Here is a 17,297-nt window from a genome sequence, read left to right as displayed (position 1 = left end):
GTGGTGCAGGAACTGCACCAGAGTCGGAGTGGGGTGCCACGAACGGCAGTGACACAGTGCTCGAGACCGACGATGCACTGATCTTTCAGCCGCAAGGCAGGCGATTCTTCTGCCGCACCACAGGTGCTGCGTCAATTCTTCAGCTGCATGGCAGTGCTGCATCGATTCTCCAGCAGCACGGAAGTGCTGCATAGGAAACACGTGCGCTGAGAGTCAATGCCTGGATTTTCTCAACACATTCACTGCCAAGGGCCCACGAACTGGATTTGGCACCCCTTGGCAAGTCAGGGCTTTCAACAGAAGTGTCCAGTAACTAGTAGGTAAAGTCGTTGATGGCCCTGAGACTTTTAAACAGGTGACAAGCATGCACAATCCCTTGGAGAAACTTTGAAAGAAGATGTAGGAAGCAAAGTCCAGTCCATTCACTCCTAGGGCAGAAGCAACAAGCAGCAGGCCAGCATGACAAAGCAAAAGGAAGTGGCAGTCCCTCCTACAGCATTCAGCATTCTTCCTGACAGAATGTCCTTAGCCCAGAAGTGTTCTAACGTTAGGGTGCTACTGCTCCAGTACCAGCCGCGGCCCATGGAGGGAGTTCCGTGGGGTAGAAAGGCAAGGCAGGGGAGGGACAAGGTGGGGGGTGCTAAACACCGGAATATGGATAATATGAGGTAAGTAAACATTTTAATAAATAAAACGAATTTCGTAGCGCGCCCTAAATCTCAAAATGCGATGCAGGGCGCGCAAAGAAATTCGTTTTATTTATTAGATTGTTTACTTGCCTCACTATCCATATTCCGGTGTTTGGCACCCCCACCCTGCCCCTCTCCTACCCCGCCTTTCTGCCGCACGGAACTCCCTCTACGGGGCGCGGCTGTTCAGTACTTATACCAGTTTCTGCCTTTTAAGTAGGCAAACTTCAAAGTAAAGTCTATGTAGTGCACAGGACCCTGCCTTTCCCTGACCTGGCTCCAGACACACTACATGGGGAGTGGAGACAACTTTGTGTGAGGACAGCCACAGTCCTGTTCAGGTGTCAGTAAGAACTACTTCCACCACTCTAGCTCAGAAAGGTCCATCAGGATAAGCAAGGCACACCTCAGCTCCCTTTGTGTGACTGTCTAGAGTGGGTGCACAAGAGCCCAGCTGTCATCTTAATCCAGATGTGGATTGTACAGACATGCAGAGGCACAGAATGGATAAGCAAGAAAATGTCCATTTTATGAAAGTGGCATTTTCAAACAAGGAAGGTACTCACTGTGCAATGGATTCAAGCTAGCCTAGTTGATATGGGGTGATACCCCGAATCCTGTCCCGGGATGCTTGTTTCTGGTCCAGGGAGGACGTGGCTCGGAATTTCAGGCTGGACTGTTCCCATGAGGAGCTGGGTCAACAGTGATTTTCATCTGGCTGGGTTTAAACTGGGGTGGCATGGTGAGCAAAAGAATGATGGATTTCACCCAGACCTCTTGACTAAGGGTGAATGTTTGATTTGTTCTGCATTCTGTCCAGCATTTGTGTGTCTTTTGCTTTTTCTCCCTAAGTGCGCTGAGTATACCAAGACAAGGGCCCCGGGCTCACTGTGCCACTGGATACTAGCTAGTTTGGCTGGTGAGGGGTGATAGCCTGAAACTGGTCCCAGTATGCTTGTATCTGGTAAGGGAGGACCTGGTTTGGCAGTTTGGGCAGGACTGTTCCCATGAGGAGCAGGGTCAGGACTGATTTGCATATGGCTGAGCCTAAACTGCGGTGGCATGCTGAGCAAAAGAACGATGGATTTAACCCAGATCTCTTGACTGGGGTTGAAGTTTGATTTGTTCCACATTCTGTCCATCATTTGTACGCCTTTCACTCTAAAAGTGGCATTTTTGAACACGCAATTTAAAAACCAACTTCACGAAAAGATGTATTTTTAAATTGTGACTTCAGAGACCCCCAACTCCAAATCTCTATCAGCTTCCAATGGGAAATTTTACTTAAAAGATATTTCAAGGCAATCCCCATGTTACCGTATGGTAGAGATAGTCTTTGCAATAATGAAAAACAAAATTAGCTGTAGTTCACTATTAGGACATGAAAAACACACCAGTACATGTCCTACCGCTTAAATACACAGACTCTTCCCATGGGGCTGCCTTAGGCCTACTGTATGGGGTGAATGGGGTGTATGGGGTGAATTACATGTAGTACAAGGGAAGGTTTGGACCTGGCAAGTGGGTGCACTTGCCAGGTCGAAATGGTAGTTTAAAACTGCACTCTCAGACACTGCAGTGGCAGGCCTGAGACATGTTTGCAGGGCTACTCGTGTGGGTGGCAGAATCAGTGCTGCAGACCCACTAGTAGCATTTGATTTACAGTCCCTGGACACACCTGGTGCACTTTGTTAGGGACTTACTAATAAATCAAATATGCTAATCCTGGATACACCAATCACCAATACAATTGAGACAGAGAGTATATGCACGTTACCACTGGTTAGCAGTGGTAAAGTGCCCATAGTCCTAAAACCAACAAAAACAGGTCCAGAAAAATAGGAAGAAGAAGGCAAAAAGTTTGGGGATGACCCTGCAAAAAGGGCCAGGTCCAAAATTCACTACAGGCATATTCGCAGAGACATGGTGAAACAAGGGCATATGTGTCATTGACATTGTCAGAATGAGACCTATGAGAATCTTGTCCATAGGACGTTAAATGTGCAATCACATCATCAGAGCAAGACCCTTAAATCAAATGGTCTTCTATGTGCCATGATATCATCAGAAGAACCTCTTGACGGTAAGCCAATTACTAATGTCTATCAGGTTCTCTGCTGTGATATGCCTGGCAAAGAATCAATTACTGAAATGTATAATCCATCTTTCAAAATCTCAAAATCACTTCTTATCTGTCATCAGTTGAGTAGGCATTGCATAACGCATACAGTACCCTTCATTGGGGCAAAAGGCTTAGAACATCAGCGAGTGATTTCTTGGATGCAAATCATGGTTTTATACTCTCTAAGATACACAAAGTCAATTTCTTTGGCTGACCCCCCTGAACAAGTAGAACTTTTAAGTAGGAAGGTTTGGCACAAACATTTTTTTCGCATTAAAAAAGTCTCGAAGTAGTATCATTTCAAAACATGCTTTCCCGGGTTTGATTGTCAAAGAGGTGGGAGTTAAAAAATGCCTATTAAGGAGTTCTACTTTGAAACATTTTTGTTTGCCAAACAAGAAAAAGGATGTAAATGCTTAACATGTTGTCAGTATTTTGCTTAACAAATCCATAAAGTATAAAAGATATATATTTGTTTTTCTGAGAGGCGAGTGGGGAATCAAGGAATGGAGATATTTTCCATACAAAAAAATTTGCTTACAACAAATGTTGTTTTCATATAGCACTTTTGATCAGTAGAGTTGTGAAAAAAACATAAAATATCCCCAAGGATTTAATGAAATAGCCTGGTATACAGCTGAAATGCCATGTGACAAGACACTACCAAATTTCCATTATGTCCTCGGTGATAGTTAATAAGCTGTTTCCTCAAACTCCCTTGTTAATTTTCCCAACGTCACAATTTTATGTGCATTAGTAACCTAACTAATGGTCCCGAAAAACATCTACTGGAATAATCATGTAATGGAAAATGTATTCAACATATAATATCCCAGAAATCACATTGATATTGGGGAAATGCTTTGAAATCAATATTGAACGATTCCCTATTATTCACTTCAAATGTGTCCAAATAGTCATAAGCTGCTAATAAAATGCAAAATATTCAAAACTATTCATAAAATATGCCCAAGTAAAATCATAAAAGATCAAAAACTGGTTCTAAATATGCCTTAAATATCAACATAAAGGGCCACTCTAAAGATGACTATGAGAACACTTTCTAAATTCACCATCAAACACTCCTAGGATTGTAGCATGGAACGAATGTCCCAAAAGTACCATGAAAGTCCCTCAACGTCTGTGCAATGAGATGGCCCTATGCATAGCTCCATTTATCTCTAGTCGCTGATAGCCCTATGCAACAGCTAGCTGTCAGAGTGCAGAGACCTAGCCAATAGAGGGCCTGATTATGATGTCAGTCGGAGTTGCCTCCGACCAACATCTCCTGTAGGCGGTCAGAAACCTCAATTACGATGCGACCGCGCATACTGCGGTCGCAAACTCCAATTTCCCTATGGGAGCTTGTGGTGCAGGAGGAAATCACCTGCAGCACAAGCTCCCATAGAGAAATGTGTGTTTGAGTAAATCCCTTCAACGTGTGGCAGGTACCGCACGGTGTCTGCCACACGGTGCCGGGATTTTCAGTGCCCCCAAGGCCATCAACCTGAGGCCACAAAGGAAAGGGGGGCCTGCTAGTGGCCCCCAAAAGTCACATTCTGACAGGCTTTCCATGTCGGAAAGCCCGACATGGAAAGCCTGCCTGAAACCGACATCATAATTCCAATGGTGAGAACGCCATCCTTTCCCGATTATGTGCAGCTTATAACGGGCCAACAGTCAGCCTGTTAGAAGCCAGTCGGCTTGACCAGCAAGTTTAAACTCCGACTGCCTTCTTTGTAATAAGGCAGTTAGGGTTTAAATCATGGATGTCGGTCGGAAGATATCAAACTAGCATCCAAATGAGGCCCAGAGTGTCTTGCGGTTGGAGCCGGAGGACAGAACCTACCTACTCCTTCATCAGGAACATAGGAGCAGGCAGGCCTGCCCAGAGGAGCCAAAACACCTTCTGTGTGGACAGATGGAAGACCTTGAAGCCCCCATCTCTGGGTCTGTCTGAAAACAATGGTGGTCACAGTGGAGGCAGAGGCCAGTTCAAATTTCAGGGACCCCTGTGAAGAGACCACCTCTATGTCTTCCCTAGTGTCTGCTGCCCACAAACCCTCGACTGCCCAAAAATACAGAGGCATTTTGTAAAAAATAGGTTGGCACATAAAGTATAGCGTGTATGATATACAATTGCTTGGGCATAGCTTACAGCTTGATACTCATCTACATTTCCTTGCTACAAATGCTTAAAGTACTCATGTTATAGTGTATTACTCACACAGAGCACAGCATTCAGGATTTGCGAAGTTGTAAAGATTTTACTCTGCTTTGTGAAATTTTACAGTGATAAAAATAAACTGGTAGGTTTTAGAGAAAATAATCTTAGCAAAAGAAAATCATTTATAGAATGCAAATTTCTTAGAAAAAAAGCCTTTGTGAGAGAATTCTCAGACGCACAGTAGGCTCATCCCTTGTATAAGTGCATAGGAAATATATTTAAGAGCATTCACCACACATTTGTACATCTTCCTATGAACATGTCTGCAATGTAAATTTTATTAGTCAGAAGTGAAACTTGCACTTGGCTAAAACTTAATTAATTGGCCCAAGAGTCTCGTGAAAAATCCAGAGATTAAGCTAGCCTGGCAGGTTCTGGCTAGAGACTCCTATACGATCAGGAGTTTACACTGGTCTGACATGCGCTGGACACGGAATCTCATTTACAACACGAAGACTAAACTAAATTGGCAGGCCCTGTCTAACAGACTCTGGCCTAAGAGTCTCCTTTACAACCGAGAGGCTAAAGTATAAACTCATGGTATGAACCTGAACGAAGCATGCTCGAGGTAGACTACCTTACTTCTAGTGAGGTGGATGGAAGGCCAGATTCAGTTTATGTTTTTTTCCCCTAGCCTGCAGTCCTTGGTCCAGTGATGCTCTGTAGGACATCCCTACGTGGGTAGAATCCCTACAAAGAATGCTCAGCTGTTCTATATCTCTCCTCAATCCATCTTCGTTCAAATTCCATTATGAATTGTAATTTGCCCCCAGTGTTGCTCGCAGCCTCATCGGTACATGACCTCTTTGACCTATACAAGTGAACTCTCTGGTGGTCTATGATGTCCGACCAAGTGCTCTCTAGAGCTAGAACTTTCATTACTGACTACAAGCCTGATCTGGAGTTTGGCGGATGGGATACTCCGCCCAACGCGATGGTATCCCATTTGCCGTTTTACAAGTGTCATAGGATATAATGCACTAGTAATAGGGTGACGGGGCATCCTCCACATTTTTGGTGGAGCATGCGGTCCACTGAACTCTAAATAATGTCCTGTTTTCAGGTGAATGTATTCTTTTTTTTTTTAACTGTTTTTCTTTATTTTCAAAAGAATCAGCCAAGACATCTGCAGGTGTGTCACATATGTTACAAAAATTAGGAGTATAAACTTTAATCAGTATTTGTTCAAATGCAGGCCAAACCATAACATAAGTCCTTTTGACATTCCACCTCCGCCCCCATCACCTCCCATAAGTTAAACATGTCTCAATTAGGTTGTCTCCCCGATGGACACGGAGTGTGTCGCCCCGCTTGTGGGGACCGCCTGCTTAATGAACTGCGTCATGGTGGAGCCCTCATCTGCCAACTCTAGTCCATAGTAGGTCAGCCACGGCTGCCGTATCTTCCTAACCTTCCTGGGGCACCCTCTGGCAGAGTATACCGTTTTTCCCCATGTGTAAGTCCAATGGTAAATGTATTCTTGGGATACAAAAAACAACTGTAAAAAGAATGGAAGACTAAAACATGGGATGCAAAAAAAAATCAAGGATAGGCACAAGTTCTAAGGCATAAGCGAAACACTAATGTCCAAGGTAAGGTATGGAGAGAGGGAAAGGCATCATTGAAAGGGATACTGTAGCAGGAAGCGGGGTATAGGTGGTTTTCCCCATTAAAAGGGGAAAAAATACCTTGGGAATTGTTCTTCCCAAAACAGGATATTTTTTGTAGAAATAAGAAAAATGTAAACGGTAATCGGCAGGGGGTAGCAGCCCATGAGCAAGGGGAGTGGGGGTAGGGCAGGGTGTTGTACTGTTTCTGGGGAGCCCCTCCTCAGACTATTCACACAACATTTGCTTGGTGGCCTTTTGTCCCCGGTTCGCACTGGGTAAACAGAGGGCTCGGGTCTCCCACACTGTCTGTCCCGCACCTGTCCTGGGAAATAAAGGGAGAGTTTCGGGACCCACGCGCTGTCACGGTTTTCTCCGTCGTCACTCGGCATTTGCTCCACCCCAGTTGAACTTAAAAATATTAACATTTAAAGCCGCCCTGGTAAGAGGAGGGGAATCCTCGCTAATCCACCTCTAGAGCGAGGCAAGGCCGTAAAAAAAATCATTTTTAAAAGAATCGCAATGAGGTCATTTCGCACGCCCTCGGGTTTCAGCCCAGTTGGGCCTTCCAGATCTGCGGGCACAGGTGGCAGCCGCTGAGTGGCAGGACCCGGCTGCAGGGGCCATTACATCACGGGGGAGGGGGAGGGTGGAGTTCGGCTGAGCAGCAGCGCTCTCTGGGTGACATGATACCACCCAGGCCTACCGGGCATCCCAGGCGTTTGCCATTTCGGCCTGGCATGCGGTGTGCGCTTTCATATGCCAGGCGCTCCCGGGCACCTGCACTGGTGTTCGCGTAATCTGTGCAGCGTGCACCAGGGGCGGGGGAGGGGGTAATGGAGTGCAGGCTGGATCCGGAAAACAGTGTCCTGACCTAGGGGTTACACTCTGATGAGACCCCCAGCTAGGGCTCAGTACAGGAGTGCTGTCGGATAATGCACCTCAAAGGCTCCCTTCAGAGGTCTCTTGCCGTCGCACACGGCATTCCTGACCTGCAACTCTCCGTGCTGTTCAAGTACTGAGAGCCTCGCGGCTCAGCTGGGATCGGTTCCTGTACAGGGCTCCTACCTGGCACCACTGCCTGCTATTTGGTACCAGCTCTACCAAAGCACTTTATCCGTCACCTCACATAAGCCTTATGTAATTTAAGAATGTCTAAAACTAAGAAATTCGTTTTTGCTTCATTTGCTTTTTTACACATTGAATCAACCTTTGGACGAGGCACTCGTGCTGCGATGCAAACATGAAGTTTGAGTGACAGCTTCAGTTAGCAAATGCACTTTTTGATTCCCGTAAATTAGGCCAGTTTGCACACTGCTTGAACCGCCTAACTTTGTACACCTAATTAACTTCAGGCGACTTGGTATGTTCCATTTTAAGAATGAAGTTTTTGCTGTAGCTATGGCTAGCCTCGAGTGCTGCGCTCTCAAACAATGTATACTCTTTTAATTATGAAACTTGCTGTACCATGTTATATTATGCTAAAATTGCTATGGTTTTAATTAACTAAAGTTACTGTTGATAGCATGGCTACATACTGCTTCGGCTAAATTGTGATTAACAGGCTCGATGTAAAGAGCCGTACATGTTCTAAGTGATTCGCTGTTTCTGATTAACACTGTATCGTTAAAACACGTTCTCTATCCTCACTAAAGCACCAATACCCGCCCTTTCCCCTTCCTTCTCCCTCACCGTGTTCCCACCTAGGGACATTGTCACATACAATAATATGTATACATCCTCAACGAAGAAATCTATGCCCAGTGTGAATTAAATACTGTGTGCAACAAATACCATGTGTCGTATGCTTTGTTCTGAATGTTTCTTTTGACTTTTTACATTGCCCTGTTACTTTCTGGGACCACTGTTCCTAAACCCTCCTCCATACACAAGTACAATCTCAGTTCTTGTGCAGTTTCTCCACACATATCTCAGTTATTGTGAAGCTCCTTCCTGGGCAAGATACACGCATCTCAGTTTTTGTGCACCTTCCTCCAACACACAGAGATCTGTTGTTGAGTAGTTCCTACAACGACACCTCTAAGCTCCTGTAAACTCCTCCAAAACAAAGGCAGATGCCTCTGCACCTCCGCTACATACACACATCTCAATTCTAGTGTACCTCCTCCACAGACATGCACATACTTCTGTCCTTGTGCATGCCCTTCACACACAAACACGCCTCCGTTCTTGTGCGCATCCTCTACATACAAACATTTCAGTTCTTGAGCATCCCCTTAACACACATCACAGTTCTAATCCACCTCTTCCGTAGACAAACATTTAGGCTTTTTTAAACCTCCTCACAAACACACATATCTCATCTCCTGTGCACCTCTCCACACACATACCTCTCTGTTCTTGTGCACCTGCTCCACACACATTTTATTTCTTATATACCTCCTCTATAACAAACATTTCATCTCCTGTGCACCTTCTCCACAAACATAAGTTCTTGTGCACCTCCACACACACCTCAGGTATTGTGCAGCTCCCCCACTTGCTTACATCTGTTCTTGTGCACCTCCTGAGTAAACACACCACCTTCACCCACACAAAGATGTATTATTGTGTCCCTCGACTACAGGCACACACTTCAACTATTGTGACCTCCTTCTTACACACATCTCAATTAATCAGCAGCACCACCACGGGCACACACATCAGCTCTTCAGTATGCCCTTCACTTGCATCCATCTATTCTTTTAAACTTCCAGAACATACACATATCTGTTTTGTTGCACCCCATACACACACACCTCAGGTATTGTGCAGCTCCCCCACTTGCTTACATCTGTTCTTGTGCACCTCCTGAGTAAACACACCACCTTCACCCACACAAAGATGTATTATTGTGTCACTCGACTACAGGCACACACTTCAACTATTGTGACCTCCTTCTTACACACATCTCAATTAATCAGCAGCACCACCACGGGCACACACATCAGCTCTTCAGTATGCCCTTCACTTGCATCCATCTATTCTTTTAAACTTCCAGAACATACACATATCTGTTTTGTTGCACCCCATACACACACACCTCAGGTATTGTGCAGCTCCCCCACTTGCTTACATCTGTTCTTGTGCACCTCCTGAGTAAACACACCACCTTCACCCACACAAAGATGTATTATTGTGTCACTCGACTACAGGCACACACTTCAACTATTGTGACCTCCTTCTTACACACATCTCAATTAATCAGCAGCACCACCACGGGCACACACATCAGCTCTTCAGTATGCCCTTCACTTGCATCCATCTATTCTTTTAAACTTCCAGAACATACACATATCTGTTTTGTTGCACCCCATACACACACACACATCTTACTGGATATCCACAGAGCCATTGAGCCACATTAATTAGTATATATATATAGGGCTCCCGTTTTTATGTCATTTCTTTTTTTGATAATTCCGTCTGTATTTAGCCATATTTATTTTTGGGCCATTCTACTGGGATTTACCCATATTTATTTTGTGTTTTGAGAATAATTGGTATCGTAAAATGGTATATTTACACATTTATTCAGTTGAATAAATGTGTAAATATACCATTTTACGATGTGTGCCAAAGTATTAGAAAATTAAGCAGCCACATATAAAAAAACACTACACCCACAGGTAAATATTAGCATAATATACAAATATATGATAACAAATACCTGTATTTAAGGACAACACATCCTGTGTTTTTTTAACTCCCAATGCTGTCTATCCGCTCAGCCATTGGCCTGGAATTCATGAAATACAGCATGGACAGTCACTCACAAGCAGCAGGAATTTTCTGTATTTTTCAGCTTTTAAAAATAAATACAGGCAGGAAACACATTGTTTTTTGTCTGTATTTATCTTTGAAAATATGTAAAAATTGAAAACTGGGAGCCTTATGTATATTATATTTTATGTATTACCGAATAAGTTTAATTGTATTGTGTGGGAAAGATGTCATAAGTTCCCCGCTGTTTAAAAATGAATAATAGCTGAGAATCCCTCTGAATTATGAGTTTTGTAGGTGTGGGACTTTTGTAGATTAAATAACATTAGATGAGTAGCGCCGGGGTGACCCTGTAGGGACGGAGGCATTTGGCAGGAGCAGAGGCTCTCCATTGAAGACATGTCACTGTGAGTGGTAAGACCTTAAGTCTGGAATAGCCAGGAGTGCACAGGTGATGACTGAGGAGCTTTGGCAGAGCTGTATTGTGTGTCCCGGTACTGGAATAGCAGCTGAGAGATCACCGGGTCAGGAATGGATTGGGTTGCACTGGCACACAGGCTGAGAGTGAGATCCCAGCACTGGAATAGCAGGGTGAACTCTGGGTGGGTCAGCAGCAAACTATGCAGAGGTCCCAGTATTTCAGTTGAGTGAGATCGATGGAGAAGCAGTCCATCGACCTGCTCTGCCCGACCAAGGCAATAAACAGGGTTGGCAGACATTTTGCTTTCCACTATTGCTAGATCAGGGTAAATATTCGGTTCAGACTCAAAATTGCTTACAAATTCTGGCAATATGAATTTATTCTGAAATCCCAAATTTGCAAGTGGTTCAGATTTGTCTGCATTGAATATTTCATGATGGGTAGGACATGAGACTGCAGGACAGGGCATTTTCCCTTATTTTATTGCCTTGAGTGGAGAGCAGGCCCATGCAGTGGTCAGCACAGAAATGCTTTTCTTTTGTGACAAGCCTTGTGGAATAAGACTGGCCTTTACAGGATAGTGCAGTCCTTTTTTCCTTTTTTAAAGTTCCCTCGAGGGGAAGGTGAAATCTGCACAACAATGTAGTATTACATGACCTTATATATTTCCTTAAGTAAAATGCAACCTGTAGACATGGAAGAAAATATATAATCTGTCCTAGTCTTTCCTTTTTAGATTTTACGTACAGACTTGTTGTGCTTGTGAAATCTCTTGTTAAAAAAAAAATCTTTATTACTTACTATTGGTCAGCTCCAACTTCACTCTCATTTCCTTGCTTGTAATTGGTCAGAATCTCCTAGTGCTTTGCCCTGTGTCCCTGTCGTGGAACATGGACCAAGTACAGCTTTCTGTAAGCAGCCAGTGTCCTTGCACTGGTCACAGGCTTGTGCAGGTACTCTTTCTTTTCACTTTTGCAAATGCACTCCTATAAAGTACATCTATCTGCAGTCCCTCTCCCTTCTACCTGCCCTCCTTCCCCTGTCCTCTTTGTTTACCCTAACCCAACACTCCTCTCACTGTCCCTTTTGTTATCGCTGCCCTCCCCCTGCTGTCCCTTCGGTTTCCTGCACCTCCTTTCATTATCCATTCTTTGATCCCCTAAATTCTTCCCTCATGTTTCTTGCCCAGCCCAACTCCCATTTTCTCATTTGTTGAAAAAAGGGATCCAGGTGACATAAGGGAACTAGGGGTAGTGCCGTTTGCACCCGAGCCTATAACACCTGTCCTTCTGTGGGAGCCATAGACCTGGTAGATACCGTCGAGGCCGGTAGCATCCCAACTGTGACGGACCCACCTATCAGGGTTCTCAGTTGGAATGTGGCCGGTCTGGATAGGAAATTGCCCTTGCCTGACTGGAACGCTTTGGTGGAGGAACACTCCATATGTTTGTTCCAGGAAACCTGGTGCAGGGAGCCCTCTCATAAGGCGGGATATTCGTCCCACCATATACCAGCAGTACAAATCGAGAGTGGCAGAGGCCGTCCTTTGGGAGGTCTCCTTGTTTGGGTAGCCACTGCACTTAATTGTAGGGTGGATGAGCACGATACCAAATGTCCTGACCTTCTTAATATCACATTGAAAAATTCAAAGGGCAAGGTTATTCTAAACATTTTTAACATCTATGCCCGAGGTATGAAGGGAGGCAGAGAATCCCCCACTATAGCGCGCTTGGAAGCTTTGCTTCGAGCATCGCCACATAAGCACCGCACCCTGGTTGGAGGTGACCTCAATTGTACTTTTGAGCCCCTAGGCCCTGAAGTTTTCCAGGACCAAGAGGTCAATGATAACAGGTGGGGTATACCGGCTCTAGAGCTTAGTCCCATCAAAAAATGGTCGGAAGTGGTGCTCCAGGTTAACTCTATAACAACCGAGTTTGATCTGAGGGCACTTAATGGCAGGACTAATTCTGATAAAAAGGGAGCCCACACATATAATAGGCCCGCACATTCCTCTAGAATAGACTATCTTCTTCTTGATACCCATCTATGGAGTATGGTTAAGGATATGGTTATTATACCCTCTGTAGAAAGTGACCACAATCTCCTTTCACTTACCCTGACCAATAGGTGTTTAGACGGTATTGGCAGCAGAACTCTGTGTCCTTCCGTTACGGACATGTCGGTAGTTTCAAATTGTGGTCGACGGCTAAAGTGGGCCAAACTGTCGCTCTCAGCAGAGAAACTACTTTCCATATCGCAGATCCTAGCTGCAGCCGCAGGTAACCTTGACCCTCTGGAAAGTGGGTTGGGGGATGTGTCTGCCAGATTTTGTAACCTAATCCTGGCTCTTAGTGATTTTTTCATTGTTCCAGGTAGTACTAATGGGAAGAGACCAGGTTCCCGGGCTAGACAAGGCTGGTTTAACCGTACGTGCAGAGAGGCGAAGACTCTGCTCGTTGACGCAGTTAAATCTAAATCCCAAATTAGGATTAGGGAGGCCAGAAGGTCATATTCTCACTGCCAAAGAGTTGCTAAGGAAGAATGGGAAGATAACTTTTGGCAGGACCTCCTGACGGCCAGTCGAGGGAGAGATGCTAAAAGATTTTGGGACCTGGTGGGTAGTAGGAACCGTCCCGACCACACCTTGAGGACTTGTACTATTACTGCCAAGGCATGGTTTGACCATTTTTTGGGTCTTTATTGTGCCATTGAAGGCCCACTTAATGATCGTTTTATCCTTCCCCCTTATTCTTTGGACAGAGATATGGACTTTTTTTCCGCTCGTGAAGTCACGAACTTAATTAAAACCCTCACTCCATTAAAAGCAGCTGGCCCGGATGGGTTACCAGGGGATCTTCTTCGTGCCTATCCAGGTGATTGGGGGGTGTTGATTTCTGCTCTCCTAAATGCTATTATTGAGGGAGGCTCTGTCCCAGAGTCCTGGAAAGGGGCAGAGGTAGTCCCAATCTTTAAAAAGGGAAATCGTGATATCCCAGGAAACTACAGGCCTATAAGCCTCATAGATTTGACCCAGAAGGTGGCGGGTAAAGCAATTTTGGGAAGGATTCTTTCTTGGATGGATGATAACCATATACTATCCGAGATGCAGGTCGGGTTTCGCACAGGCACAGGAACAATTGAACAGGTCTTTAGACTCCTGTTACTGTACTGGAAGGTGGTGGTGCTGGGCAAGGGCAGTCTTTCCTTGGCTTTTATAGATCTGAAGACTGCCTTTGACCTAGTTCCCAGGGAGGAACTTTGGAGGGTGCTGTACGGTCTTGGGATGCCCCCATATATTGTGGACCTCCTAATGAAATTGCATAATGCCAACTATGCCCAGGTAAGATGGGGTTTGAATGGGGAGAAGACCGACAAGATCCGGGTAGAGAGGGGTGTCCGGCAGGGTTGCGTCCTAGCACCCACCCTTTTCTCGTTATACGTGAACGAGGTGGTGGACTATTTGCTTGAAGAACCAGCAGACGCCCCTACACTCTGTGATGTTAAGATTCCAACTCTGTTGTTTGCCGACGACACCCTTCTCATCTCGAAAACACCCCAGGGTCTTCAGAAGCTCCTGAACCGGTTTCAGGATTTTTGTGTAACGAGAGGTCTTGTTATAAATGTAGAAAAAACTAAATATCTAGTCATGCATCCTCCCAGAAAATTAGGCCGTCCCCCCATTTTGAATTCTATCCCCCTCGAAAAGGTCCCTGAATTCGACTACTTGGGAATTCGGCTGAGCGATGGTATGAATTGGATGCCCCATACTAACAAAATGACATTGGTCCATAAAAGGGTGGGGGGAGCCTTGCTAAAGGAGTACAATACTTCATCGAAACACTGTGTATCTCCGATCATTGAGATATATAAGGCTAGAGCAGTACCCGCATCACTTTATGGAGCGGAGCTATGGGGTATGGGCAACATGGAGTCTCTGTCTAAAGCGGAGAACAAATTTATCAAGGATCTAATGGCAGTCCCGATGAGCACCCCGACAGTCCCGCTGCTTATGGATGTGGGCTGTAAACCAATTAAAGACCTGGCCCGCCTCCGGCCTCTCCTACTGTGGGCCCGACTGTGGAGGGTCCCGGAATTAAAATCCTATGCAGACGGGCTGGTAGAGGTAATGCATTCGGATGGCTGGCAGAAGATTAAATGGCTTAGAGACATCAAACACCTGCTTGGGGAACTAGGTCTGGGTTCCTGCTGGTTTACTCACTCAGCCCCCCCGAAGGAGTCTTTGGAAAAAAATATACTGGGATTGGGTGTCCTCAAAGCTCATGAGCAATCAGCATCACTGCAATTCCACCGCAGCATATCTGAGGATTAAAGATGTTACTGCCCTTGAACCCTTTTTGGACATTATCACCATTCCAATGGATCGGGCCCTGTATATCAAATTCAGGCTAGGAACATTACCCCTAGCCGATCTCCTTTCTAGATGAAACTTGAATAAGCAGGTATCATGCTATTGTGCCCTTTGTTCTGATTGTTGCGAAACAGTGGCGCATTTTCTCCTTGATTGCCCTGACTACGTGCGCCCAAGATCCTATTGGCCTAAACCGCTTTGTAAAGAGATGGGTATACGTCAGCATTCGGTGGCTCTACGTATTCTACTGACCAATACTGCTCCCCCTATTGTTTGTGCTGTCTCCAAATTTTTAAAATGGGCTTGGTTGATTCGCCTCAAAAGACTGTCCTTATCGATTTAATGCTTTTTTAACTTATTTATTCTGCTTTTACTATTTGATGTTTTTATGTACAGTCTATGATCTTTTTTGATGTGCTGTTTTATATATTTCTGTGTAATGCTTTTATGATATATGCATATCGAAATAAAGCTTTCAACCAAACAACCATTATCCATTCTTTGATCCCCTAAATTCTTCCCTCATGTTTCTTGCCCAGCCCAACTCCCATTTTCTCATTTGTTGAAAAAAGGGAAAAAAACATTTCGGGAATAGAAATACAGCTACTGGGTTACAGTTATCGAATCTATATTGGGCCCCATGATGGAATTTCATGGTGTGTAAAGTTGAGTACTAGTAAGTCTTATGGCGGTACCAGTGACTGAGCACCAGGGAGGTCCGTCGGAGTCAATATCAGTGGATCTGTGTGGTGGTCTCAGTGATAGACTGGCAGGGGATTCCCTTGAGGTCATTATTGGTCTACGTTGTGTGTTAGTTAGCAGCGGTTTCTTGGGGCGATTACTTGGGGCGATTGCTTGGGTTCCCTTGGGGCAATGCACGCTATCTCCAAATTTGCCATTCCACTCATTGTAAATGACAGGTCATACTTTGACTAAACTCACTGGAACTCATTCTGTCAAACTAAGGGAGCCTTACTCGGACTCAAATCTGTGACCTGCAGGTTACACCAAACATCTGATTGGTGGTACTCAACCCACTGCGTATGGAGGAAAATCAAGATCAGGAGTGTATGCTTCCATGGCTGTGGATACTGTGGTATATAAATAAATAATACCGGATCTAGGTTTTACTGGACATAGTAATAACAGATAGCTCAATAAATAAGAGTCAAGATTCGAGGTAGTAGGAGTTTGCAGGTTTAATACAGCATAAAGGACAGGAACAGGACAACCTGCACAGGAATAGGATGGCAGCGCTGCCGGGGGCTGGATCAGGATCGGCGTAACATTTAATAACAGTACACAAGCATATATACTAAAATAGTTGCATTACAATGAATACAGTAGGCGGAGCAGTGGGTGTGGTCAATAGCAGTCGCGAAAGATAAGGGTGAAAGTAGGTGTAACAAGAGGCGTGTACATAGACATGTGATGTAAACGTAACAGAATATGTCATAAATGGGGCGGAAACATGGAGGGGCTACCTAAGGAGCCGGGACCTCTAACCTAATGGTGCGCGCAAACTGACAATGACGTGTTACTAGGAGAAGCTGGGGGCTATGAACTCTGTGCTAGGAGTAGAGACTGAAGTCTGGAGAGTCAGGGCGACATGTACCTAAACCCTATCTAGTATCTGATGTTTAGAGGACATGTTGATATAAACTAAGAGTCAGGAGGGGAGAGGCTAACGGACTCTAGGACTGGTGCATGCATTATTCTACATGTAGTGCGTGATGAAGAATATGAAATGACCATTAATACAGTATTTCTCTTACATGGAGACGTAAAGGCTAGACTGTGACGGAAACTATTGATGCGATTCAGTAGCTTAGGAATGCAGAGAAGGAGGGCTGGACTGATAACTAGAATCATAACATACTCTTGGCAGACTCGTAGGCAGAGCCAGGCCGAGCCGGGCACTGTGAGGCAGGAAGTAAGTGAAGGGTCGAGGATACAGGTGGGGGCTGTATCGCTCCTCAGCGAGGGTTCAGGAGACAGGAGCTGAATCTGGTGTCTGGGCCCTTTTGAGGCCTAGAAACGGGGACTTTTCAATGAAATAACGTGCACACTGAGAAACGTGGCAACGTAACTTTACATAGGCCTAATACTCGTAGGTTTCACGAGAACTGGAAACTGGCA

At 45.0% G+C, this 17,297-nt stretch overlaps 1 protein-coding gene across 1 annotated transcript in view; it reads right to left on the bottom strand.

Moving 5' to 3' along the window:
• The window catches only part of MAMSTR (MEF2 activating motif and SAP domain containing transcriptional regulator), a 226,524-nt gene that overhangs the window by 105,243 nt on the left and 103,984 nt on the right, over positions 1-17,297 (bottom strand). The gene's annotated exons all lie outside the window — the stretch shown is intronic.

The sequence above is a fragment of the Lissotriton helveticus genome, chromosome 7, assembly GCF_964261635.1.
Source record: "Lissotriton helveticus chromosome 7, aLisHel1.1, whole genome shotgun sequence".
Taxonomy (NCBI): Eukaryota; Metazoa; Chordata; class Amphibia; order Caudata; family Salamandridae; genus Lissotriton; species Lissotriton helveticus.
Note: the sequence above shows the minus strand (reverse complement) of the source record. Positions and strands in the feature narration are given on the sequence as shown.